This window comes from Vigna unguiculata, chromosome 3 (assembly GCF_004118075.2).
Source record: "Vigna unguiculata cultivar IT97K-499-35 chromosome 3, ASM411807v1, whole genome shotgun sequence".
Lineage (NCBI taxonomy): Eukaryota > Viridiplantae > Streptophyta > Magnoliopsida > Fabales > Fabaceae > Vigna > Vigna unguiculata.
In genome coordinates this window covers 36,770,841-36,783,812 of record NC_040281.1, presented here as the reverse complement: position 1 = coordinate 36,783,812, position 12,972 = coordinate 36,770,841, and the positions used below count along the sequence as shown (strand labels likewise).

The window sequence follows — 12,972 nt, the reverse complement described above, 5'->3', positions numbered from 1 at the left end:
TCACAAGCTTTTTTTATTTTTATTTTTATTATTTAGAGTTTTGCGTTTTATATTGTTCATTGCGCTTTAAAACATTGTATACAAATATGCTTCCCAACCTAATTTCATCTTTCATGAAATGATTTATTCTAAAGTTTGGAGAATTCTTTTGTTAACTTTCCTAATTAAATAGAAAAAAACAAGTTTACCGTACACAGAATAAATGTGTAAACATTTAAATAATCACTATTTAAAAAATATATAATATAATATTTTATTATTTAAGATTAAAATTCCGGGTTAAATATGGTTATGGTCTCCTAAGGTGAAAATTAGAATTAGTTCATTTTCAAAACTTTGATTCAGTTTAGTCTCTAACCTTAGACATGTATAAATTTAGTTATTTTAATCAAATTTTATCAAGTTTATTTGACGTTTCAAACATGTTTCATCATAACATTTGAGTTGTTTAGATTGTTTGATACATTTATGCTTCAATGTTAGCCAAGTAAGTATCAAGAACTGTATTTAAAATGTTAAATAAACTTAATAAAAATTGTTTAAAAAAACTAAATATATATATTTCTAAAGTTGAGAAACTAAATTGAGTCAAAATTTCGAAAAATAATTAATTTCAATTTTCACTAAAATTTAAGTGAAATTTAAGAATAAAAACATATTTAACCATAAATTAAATAGATGAAAACTTTAAAAGTAAAGAGTTATGAATATAAAATAGTTTAAATTAAGAATGATATCCATGTTTATCGATTTTATATATATATATATATATATAAAGATTTTTAAACTAAAATTCAGTTCAAATTTAAAGTGAAATCAATTAATTTCAAGTAATAATTTATGATGCACGAATAAAATACATGTATCGGATACGACATGTGTATCGATTACGACACATATACGTGTATCAGATATCATACAACATGTATTCAATACGTAATATGTGTAAGGATGACAAAGTAGGTTAGGTCTAGACTAGCCTGTCATCTCAACAAAAAAAAAGCAGGCCAAGTCAACCATATCAACTTGCCAATCTGGACTAGCCCGCCCAATGAAACTCGCAAACCCGCCAATACGGTCAGGCCAACTCGCATCCTATTATTAGACAAAAAAAGGCATGTGCTGCTCATTTGATTGGGTGGTAGGGTTTATTAACTAAAATCAAAACCAAAACTGGTGAGCCAGACTGCCAACCCGCTCTATTGCAGGACGGGTTTCACGATTCAACCCGTTTTCAAGTCGCGAGCTAGCCTGGTTCGACCTATTTTTAGTGGGCTAATGGCGGGTTGGACTGACCCGTTTTGTCACCCTTAGATAGGTGTATCGAATACGATATATATTCGATACACCGATACATTTATTTTGAAAATAATATAATACAATAGGTAATATATGCATATTAAAAAATGTATAATAATTTTTAAAAACATGGTAAATATATAATTGTTATTGTATGAATTCAAGTAAAAATCATATTAAAGTTGTTAACATAAAAAGTTATAAATTATTCTCATCAAATTTTAAAAGAATACGATTATAATATTTCAAATCAAAAAGATATTGCAATTCCTAAAAAAATAATTCGAGGGAAAACATTATTCTTTTAAAATTATTTTTAATTTATTTAACATGATTATAGTTTTTTTTTTCAAATTAAAATAAATTTTTAATTTAATTATGGATTCATTCCAAAAATTTTAAACCAAAACATACTTACACCTATTCTAAAAATCACCCTGCATAAAACAATAGATTTTCAACATTTTTTTTCTTCTCTTCAAGTAAAATAGAAAAAAGAACACTACACATATTTGATCTACAAAATACTTCTATTATTATTTTTAATATAGTTAACATAGCAATATAACATCATTCAAACAATACAGTTTTAATTCCACTTATATGAATATATGACTATGGTTTGGAGTGAGTCAAATATATACTAAACATAAACGTCAAAAAAAGAACAATTAAACAAAAGAGCAACTTGTTATCAGTTAAAAAACAGAACACTCATAATTGGTCCTGAACTATGACAATGATCATGAATTGAGTGACACTGCTGCCAAACTAGTATCCATGACCTGAATGAGCTTGTTGGCTATGGCACTTGCATAAACACAAGAACCGTCACACATCTGCACCACCACAAAAACAATCATATATACTATTTTAAAAACAAAAACACACAAATGCATGTATAGCTAATATTCATTCGACACAAAACCTTGGTATTGAACAGATAGCTGCAGAAATCGCCAATGTGGCCACCAGCAACATGTTGGAGATCGAGGTTGAGCTGATCAAGAACCTGTGAGACATGCACCAAGCAATCCATCTTCTTCCTTTGGACAAGCTTGATTGTTACCTCGTTGTCAACAATGCGCACATCAACCTCTGTGTCTTTGGATTTCCTTTGTATCCAAGAACTTCTTAAGCTTTCATTGTAGGAACCATCATCTGGGTCCAGATTGGAACCATCTTGCCCTTCAGTTTCAACCTTGTGCCTCATCATCACTACCACCCTTTGTTTCTCTTGCCTTTTCTTCTCCACCAATAGTTTCAGCTCGTCCACTGTTCTCTTAAGCTCTCTGATATAGTTAATAGCATCTCCCACCACAGATGCTCTATCACTCTTTGGTTCGGTTTCCAAAAACAAAATCAATCACTCAGTTGTACTTTCTTTACATTCAAACACATTAGCTTTAATTAATGCTGGTGGGTTCAATTAAAAATCATTTTTTTTTTCAAAGTTTACATTTTTTTAACCATTCTTAGAAAAAAGACACGTTTTCAAACAATTGAAGAGTTACTGTGAAATAGAAAAACCAGACAAAAAAAATGTCTATAATTTGACAGAATCTCAACAGTATAATAATTTACTCAAAAATGTTACCTTGGAGGGGTTTGGGATGAGTTCTTTCAAAGCATCAAATTTACTACTCAAATCCACTCTCCTTTGTCTCTCAGTAGTAGTGCTGGTAAACTGTTTGATCCTTTTCCCCCCTCTCTTTTTCCCCACATCTTGAGTGAACTCCACCACCCCATTTCCAAAATCTTGGTATGCAATTCCACTACCTTCTATGGCACCCCCTGCACCAAAGGCAAAATCATTTCTGAGAGGTGGGGGAGGTGCTTGCAGGTTGAGATGCAGGAAAGGGTCATATGAAACAGAGGAAACGTTTGTGCTGTCTGCTGTTCCCAAGGGGCCAGAGGGTTTTGGAAGATTGCTGCTTTGGTTTTCAAAGGTCATTGGCATGTGGAGAAGGTTGAGAAGATCTGGTGTTGGTGTGGAGTAAGGAAATTGATGATCATGGTGAGCCCTCTCTAGTGTGGGGAAAGAATAAAGGTCCTCACATGAACCATGGTTGTTCACCACTTGCGCAAACTGGGAGTATGAGTTTTGTTGAGGGTGTGCAATGATTTCCATAGCCACAGCAGAAGCATCTTCTCCACTGGAATATGTGTAGGCCAAGTTTTCCATCCCAAAGGTGTTGTGGTGCTGTATGCTACTCCCAGACATAACTGCCTCTGATTTTGAAACCATCTGGGAAAAACACTCTTCTGCCACCACCCCATTGGGATCAAAGCAACTGTTTTCTTCGTACATGTTTGGACCACACAGTGATTGATCTTTGCCTCTATAAAGAAAACAAAAGGGTCGATAAATTACTGATTTTTAATCCTCCAAAGTTGAACAAAACTTGATAAAAGTGATAGGAAGTTTTTTTCTGTAAGAGTGGTTGTGTGAGGGACGTGTAATTCTCTTGGTGGTTTTTGAGGTTACACAGATTATGAAGGCTTTTTCAAGTGTACTGAGCAGATGCCATATATGGAATGGTGTGAGTGTGGCAAATGACCAAAAGGGGTCTCATTCTGTTACTTGTTCTGCAGATTCCCGTCATGTGGACCCCACCCAGTGATCTCCTCCGTATTCTTTCAGATGCGGACACCACCACCCTGCTAATCTACTCCTCGTTGCAAAGATGCTTCAGCTTTTTTATTTTGCTAATTTATTATTTGATGGAATGTATGATATTAATTAATTAATATTGCAATATTCAAAAAAAAAAAATCACCTTTAGCCAATGCCTTATGCATGAGGTACCTACAAGAAAGCAAGAATGTGACACTGTTTTGCCAATCTGCATAATTTGACCATGTGATTATGTTCACCGGTACATGGATTATTCAACATTTAATTTGCATGATTGAGAACAATGGTGAATGTAGTTCCACGAGGATGAACTTAATGTGGCAGAGTGTGTTTAGATCGAATATAACTTCATTAAACTCGTCTTAAACCATACTAAATGGGTTTGTTCAGAGCGAATTTCAGTTCATCAGGATCAAAAAGCATGGGTTTCTCTGCAACAATCTCTGCATAATTTGAATATCTGCATGTGTTGGTCTTGAATCTTGTTGTAGAAGGCTTAGGTTCACTAGTATTGTACACTACTATGCATAGCTTTGTTCACATTTGATCGTGGCACGGAAGAAAGACACGATTGATACATGCAATGTTTTTAATTTATGGAAAACTCGAAGTTGGAAATATAACCTTTCCATACCAATGTTGTGTGTGAATATCGTTTTTGTTATATTATTTTGTTAAACACATGGGGAACCAATTTATCTATCTATATGTGATGATTTGTAATTATATGTATATCTTTTTGTGATTTTGAACAGACATGTCATGAGAAAATTAGAAAGGAAAAAAAGGTTAAATTAGTTTTTAAATGTGCGTCATTCACCGTTTTCTTTTAATAGATGTAAAATTTAGGTATAATTACTGATTTGGTACTCTAATTTTTTTGTTAAGTTCAATTTGGTATAAGTGTTGGTCCTCTCTGTACGGACACGGTGTTAACTCCAACTTAACGGAGATGACTAAATTGAATCTCTTTAGATAATTAGGTTACTAAATTAAACAAACTAAAAGTATAAATTAGTCTAAAAAATAAGAAAATTTTGAACAAATTCATTATTCGGTTATAGTATGACAACATTTGTTTATATTTGACATATAACATGACACATAAGTTGTTCACCTCATTGTACTCGTTCTATAAGACTATAATATAAATATATATATTTTTAACTTCCATATTATATATTTTTGAAAAAACGATCATTTATTCCATTCCGAAAGGTCATTTGACATTTCTTCTTCTAATGTAATTGTACTATACTTGGTGGATACAACTGGTAAAACCAGGTATTCTGTCCTAGCCGCCAACTTCTAGTCTTGTTTGATACAAATCATTGATTAGCTATATAAGAAGACAATACATACATGGCAGCTAAAGTTACATACGGGTAGGGGCCGCCTACTCTAAACTTAGGAAATAACAACTATCACTTCATAAGCATGGTGCTTGGGCCCTGATCCGGTCCACACAAGCCCAAAGAAGACGCAGTGAGCCTAATAAGGATCTAGTCCATGAGCCAGGTCATCTGTGATTAATATTCTATAAATACAGATGGAGTCCAACAATTAAAAAGGTACGTGATTCATTGATAATGAAAATTTATATTTGACTTTAAAAGCTCTCGCTTACTTGATCGTCAGAGTCCTTTATGTAGGTAACCTCCCAAATGTCACATCCGACAATTGGATATAAAGACATGCCAAACAAGACCGCAAAGTATCTGTCTGAGAGGTTCGAAGATCAAGTAAGGTAAGATTTTTGTCTCATGATAATATGTTATTGTTATGCAAGAACAATAGTCCTTAGGAATGATTGGATTTTTATTAACTCAAAAGGTGTTAGAGAAGTTAAGAATCTATGGATGAGTTTAGAAAGCTTGTGGGAGCATGATAATGGATTATTCACACAAAGATTTAAAGAAGAAACACAAAACAAGTTGCAAAAGAAAAGAAAAAATTGGATAAGAGGAACATGCCACCATACAAAGGATAATTGAAATGAAGAATGTGCCATTTGAAAAAATTTTCCAATATAAAAATCAAAACAAGAGTTAAATACTCTTCAAGACACTTAGATCTTGTTCTTTTCTATGGATTTTACTATTCACAAACTTTTCTATGATTTTCTAAATGAGGCAAGGCATGGATCAAGGAATTTTTACTTCTTTCCGTTCCACATGTGGCAAAGAAATTTGAGGTGATTTATTCACATTTACAATAATATCCATGTTTTTATGTTAACGTAAATTTCAAGTTGGGCATACTTATACTTTTGGTTTCACTGTTGTGATTTTTTATTTTTCTTTTGTCCAACTAAAATACAACGTTTGGTCATCATTTTCATCCACAAAGGCATGTAAGGCTCCAATTTGACTAAAAAGAATTTTATTTTTATGAAAAAAAATTAATTATTAATTATTATTATTATTATTATTATAAATAATTGTCGCAACCGAAATCACGACGAGACGATAAACCAAAAATTAAAATTTGTAAAAACAGAACGTGGAGTCGTCACCATAGTTATTATAGGAAACTATGGAAAATCATAAAAAAATAGCAAGGTCTGCCAAAAATAATATTTTAGATTCGGGAATCGGTTATGCGTGGGGAAGGTATTAGCACCCCAATGCACGTCCTAAGACGGTACCTTTAATTAAATGTGTTCAAAAGTTTTGTGATTTTTTAAAATATTTATTTTTCCCAAAAAATAATATAAAAGGATGTACAAAAGAAACAAAAATACTTTTTTATTTATTTTCTAGGCCCGACAAGGATTAATCCTTGCTCCTACGTATCTCCGTTTACAATGGAGAATCAGGAGGGTTACGTAGTTCTTTATGAAAAACTATTTGGAAAATTATTTGAAAAATGATTTCATTTGTTTTATAATTTTGAAAACTTTTTTATTTAAATTTTAGTATTATTTTAAAATTGGTGTCACGCGACGCGAGCAGCCATACAAACACTTGAAATAAATTCTTTTTTTCTAATCTTTTATTTTTATTTTTTAAATCATGTATAAATTTTTAATAATTTTTTTTAGTTATTTTAAAGTAGTTCTTGATGTGGATTGCGATGTGAGTAACCAAATAGATATAAAAGAGTAAACAAATAAAGCTATTTTTATTTTTAGATCATCTGTATATATTTTTTAGAAAAAACAAAAGTCTAAATTGGATGTCATGCGACGCGAGCGGCCAGATAGACATTAAAGAAAGGGAAAAAAATATTTTGTATGATTAAAAAAAAGAATGAAAATTGAAAAAAAACTAAATCAAGAGATGAAAGAATTGAGAGTGATGTACCTTAAAAAATTTTCAATATCTCCTCACCTTTTCTCTTTTTTTTTCTTGCTTTTCTAATACTTTTGTGTTCGTTTTTCCAATAGAGATAAAGATGAGAGGTGTTTATATGGGTGGTAATGAGAGAAGTAGAGAATGTTTTCTTCCTTTTTTTTTTCTACCTCCTTCAATATTATATTATTTTTTTTGAAAGAGAGATAAAAAAGAAGGTGTGTGTGGGAGTGGTGATGGGAAAGAATTAAAGAAGTCTAGAGAATATCTTTTTCTTTTTTCAGTCAGAGAGTGCGTATTTATACTCGCACCTTGTAATATCAATGCAATATAAGCTTAACTGTAATGAACAACAATATAAAGAAGGAATTGGTCTGGTCATGATAGCAGCACATTATGGGAATCAAATCATAGCAAATCATAGCAAAAAATAAATCAAGATCGGAAATATTGATTCTAACCATTAATAAATTAGAGCACAAAATCAATTCCAATTAGTAATATTGAGTACCATTTGAAGAGATATTGTTTATAATTATTATAATCATATAACTAATTTCTCTATTAGGACCAAAGGCTAGGAAATATTTGAGTCGTTGAACTCATGAGAAGGAGTGTGATAATTAATAAAAAAATGGGTTCTTCCTTCTTTCTTTTTTTTCCTCTTTTTTTTTTCTTTTTGCTAAAAGTTTGAAAATCTTTGAAGAAAAATTATTTCACCTTTTTTATTTTTATTTTTTTTGAAAATAAATTTATTCACCCAGACGAAATAGGTTGTTGACAATAATAATAAGTAATAGTAGTAATAACAATAATCATTATTAATAATAAATGATATTAATAATAATAATAATAATAATAATAATAATCATAAATAATAATATTAATAACAATAATAATTAATATTATTATTAATTATTAGTAATAAATGATAATAATAATATATTAATTTTTACTATAAGGTAAAACAATAATTTTATATTTTAATCTAATAAAAAAAGATTTTAATCTATCATATCATTCAAATCACTCGCAAACTTTCACAAATTACTCCTCAAATTCACTCACTTTCACTTCTAAATCATTTAAAAAAAAACACAAAAATTGATCCACTCAAATTCACTTAAATTCATCCACTCACTCTCCTTCATATCTATCTCTTCAAAACAACACAGCCTTAAAGTTGTATCAAAAATTCAATTTTCATTCAATCATTCAAGTAAAATCATTAAAGAGATGACATTTTTATCCATAGCTTTAAGAATAGAGTTTCAAGTAATTTGAACATATAAAAAAGAATCCTAAATATGAATACAAAAGTAATGATGATATCTAGTGTAAATATAAGTCTAATTAAGCAAGTGATTACGCTTATGCCTCATTGATACTATGATAACACAATTAATTTCTCAATCTTGTTTAACACATGGATAATCCTTAAAAGGTGGAAAGACTTCATTTAAGAAAAACATGTGAAGTGGTTACAACTTTTTGGTGGGCTTCAAATTATGTGCAAGACAAGCACACAACCTTAAAAGTGAAAGGTGAAGACAAACTCTTCATATATTTTTGGATTTGTTCTTTGATGTCCAAACAGTATGTGAACTGATTACAGGGACGACTCAAGGGTTTCAGAGACCAAACGTAAACTTAAGAATGAAACCTTATATTTAAAATTTATTTTTCCAGCTTTTTTCATGTAAAATTATTTATTAAATTGTCAAAATTAATTTTATTTAACATTTCTTTTTTAATAGATAATAAGACTAATTTGTTTAATCATTTTATATATTTTTAATCATTATCATGAGTTTTGAAAATCAAACTCATCCTCATCACTAACTACTTCTCATTCTATGTTGTTACTTTCACCTATATTTATATTGATATTATCTTCATTCAAAGAGCATCCACTTCTATTTTCTAATTCATTTATCTTATTCATTTTTATAAATTTATTATTCATAGATCTTTTTTTATATATTTTTATATGAAATAAAAAATTTATAATATATAAAACACTACTACAAATAAGTATATAAAAAGAATGAATTAAAATAATAAAATCTAGTTCTGGTTATCAAGACAGTAAACTTGATAGTAGACTTGTAGTATTTTAAAGTCTCAAGTCTCTTTCTCTTTCTTAAGTGTCAACTTTTTCATAAACCTACAAAGTTTATTTTAAGATTAATCATTAATAAGAACAAATTAAAAAAAAATTATTGTTCTTTTCAGCTAGAACCCTAAACCTTAATTTGTAAAAAAAAAACTAGGAAAGAGAAACACATTTTTAATCATATTACAAATTCAATAAATAAGCGGGTACGGATAGTATGATACCCACACCCAATCTGTTTATAAGTGGGTATTAACTATCCGTCGCGGATAACAAATACCCGCAGATAATAAATACCCGCATGTACTAACTATCTGCCGCGCATTTTATCCGCAGATATATGCAGGCACGATATTTTTGCCATCCCTAGTACACACGGACAATATGATATTGAAGGAATGAAATTTGTTAAAACCCTCAAAAGAATAACTCTATAACAGAAGAAAATAAGGAGAGACAAATAGTGAAATCAATAGAGGAGAAGTCATAAAGAGATAAAAGAAAAAGAAAAAAATCAAAATCAAAAAGTCATAGATAAATAAAAGAAGAAAATAAAATCAAAATTGAAGTCATATAGAGATAAAACAATAAAATAGAATCATAATTGAAGTCACATAGAGATAGAAGAAGAAAATAAAATAAAAATTAAAGTCTCACAGAGATAAAATAAGAAAATAGAATCAAATTTAATAATAAAAGAATAAAGATAATTAATCATTCTCGTTTTCCTAAACAAAATTATAATTTATTGAAAAATTAATGTTGCAACTCATGAAATATCATTTTTAATACCAATAAAAATTAATAGACACTAATAATAATTAAATTAAATTTTATTCTTTGATATAAACTTATAATTAATTTAATAGAGGTATATTAATGTCAATTTTTTAGGCCTTTTTTTATCTTAAACATAATTCTATAAATAATTTAATAGAGATATATTAATGCTAAAAAAATATTTGAGGCTTTTTTCTTAAACGTAATTTTATAATTAATTTAATAGAGGATCATTAGTATTAAAAACAAATTTGAGGCCTTGTTTTTTCAAAGGCCTAAAGCGAATGTTTTACATGCTTTACCATTGAGTCGGTCTTGAGTGATTACAACCATCACATGTACTTGAAAGAGACATGTGAAAACTATTTATGTGCTTGAAAGTGACTTGTGAAAATTATCTCTATGTGCTTGAAAGTGACATGTCTAAGAAAGTTACTCTCGCGCATGTGTCTTCCATGTCAACCACTACAACAAAAAAAAACATTTTAGTGACCACTTATTTCGGTCGCTAAAAGGCAAAAAATCAATCGCAAATCCTTTAGTAACCGAAAATTTATGTGATAACGAAAATTCTAGTGGCAAACCAATTAGCAATCGAGTTTAAATTTGGTCACTAAATAGTTATTGAAATTTCAATCGTTAATTTGTCGCTAAAAAGATTGGTTACCTTTTGCTATGGCGAACCAGTTTAATCACCAACATTTCGATGGCTAATTTGGTCGCAAAAATAAAAAAGTTTAGCTACTCCTCTTTTTGATCACTAACACAAAAAAAGTTATTAAATTTAAAAAATAATTGGTCGTTAATTCGACCATTGATATAATAATATAGTAACCATTATTATCTGGATGCCAATTTTTAAATTTTTTATTTTAATTAAAATAATTTTTGACTATTAAATCAGTTAAATGAGTGACAAAAAAAATGGTTAAATATGTTTTTGGTCCCTTAACTTTTAATGAAAATTGGAATTAGTCCCTCTTTGAAACCTAAATTAGTTCAAAGTTTTGAGGAAGGACTATTTCCACCGAAAGTTAAAGGACCAACAACATATTTTTGTAGCTACTTTATATATATATATATATATATATATATATACACACACACACACGCACACACGTACTTATATGCAATATTTTGACTTGTTTATAAATAATTTTCTAATATGCATATAAATACTACAAATTTAATTATGCTAAATAACAATAAACTCAAATATATAATATAGAAAAGAGTAATATAAAAATTAAAAATACACATATTATATGATAAAAAAACATGAAAATAATTCTAAATAACCTAATTTGTCTTGGCATAAAGGTGTCAATTTGGCTGCTGGCTCCTAAGTCAACCCTAGAACAATCTTCATTAAGCCCTCTTTTAGGGGTCCCCAAATAAGGGGACAAAAAAAATCTCAGTTCCCAAAGTCCTTTCTCAAGTGGGTTAGGGCCAGAGTTAAGGTGGGTTAGGTCCTCCTTAAAAATACTACTTTGAGAGTAAAAGATCAAGTAGAGTCATCTCGGGCCGATCATGACTAAAGATCAAGAATGAATACTTGAGTCAGACCAAAAGGCGAAGACTGGACAGGTATGACCCACGATCGAGCGCGATGACTCGGCTCGGGCCGACGACCCAGACAGGCTGATCTAGGCCGACGATTTGAACGTGTCAAGCAGGCACGACGACCCAGACTAGTTAGGTCATTCTGATGACATAAACAAGTTGGGCATGCCCGACTACCTAAGACGACCCATGCCAATGTCATCGAGCCGACGAATGAGACAACCTGGGCTGACAACAAATATTTTTCATGTTTGAGAAGAAAGCTTGTGGGCTGGTCTTGACCCATAAGACTTTCTTGGGGTCTTTGGCCCTGTGAACTTCTTTAATGGAGGCTTTTTTGTCTTGTGAGCTTTTTTGATTTTAGTCGACATGGACCAAGTCCAAACCTTAGGGGTTGGATCAAATTGATAGCTCTAGAATCTTTCAAAATTTTAAAAAATAAGAACAAATGTGTATGCGAGCAAAATTTCATATTTTTTAAGCACGAACTTATTTTTGAAATAAATTATAAAAATAAATAATTTAAACAATTATAATTTATATCAATCTAGAAACTATCGTCCGTTCATTTAATTTAATTAAATATTATTTTTTTTCTTTTAAATAAAAATAATAATAATAACAAATCGTAAATAATTTAGTTAATTATAATTTATATCAAAATATTAATCCACAATTTATTTTATTTTTAATTTAATTTAATTAATTAAAATTTATTTTTTATTTTTTAAATTAAAAATTATTAAGTTTGTTACAAATCAATAACATTTAATGTTATTAATTAAATAATAAAAATTTAAAATAAAAATATGTTACTAAAAAATTAAAAAAAAACCAAATACATGTTTATGAAAAAAAATATTATGTGTGATTTTGCGACGAAACTTTCTTAATTAAGTGACTAAATTATTTTAATATTTATTTTTGTTGCTAGTTGTTAAAATATTAGGTTTAGGGACCAAACATTTTTTGTTGCTAATGATCATAAAAAAATATATTTTAGCAATCAATGAATTTTTGGTGGTTAATATAATATTTAATTCGGTCACAAATATGATATCTAAAACATTACATTCAACGACTAAAATTTTTTTGTGACTAATTATCATATTAAACATATTTTAACAACTAATAAATTTTGGGTGATTAATGTAATATTATTTCAACCACAACTTTAACGACTGATCATTTTATTAACAAAAAACAATCTATTAGTAAAATAGCATTTACTCACAGATTTTAGGATTTTAATTATTGACAAAATGTTTATCGTAATGGATATG

At 29.4% G+C, this 12,972-nt stretch overlaps 1 pseudogene; it reads right to left on the bottom strand.

Annotated features, from left to right (window-relative positions):
- Positions 1–1,993: 1,993 nt before the first annotated feature.
- Positions 1,994–3,776, bottom strand: LOC114175402 (annotated as a pseudogene).
- Positions 3,777–12,972: the final 9,196 nt, after the last annotated feature.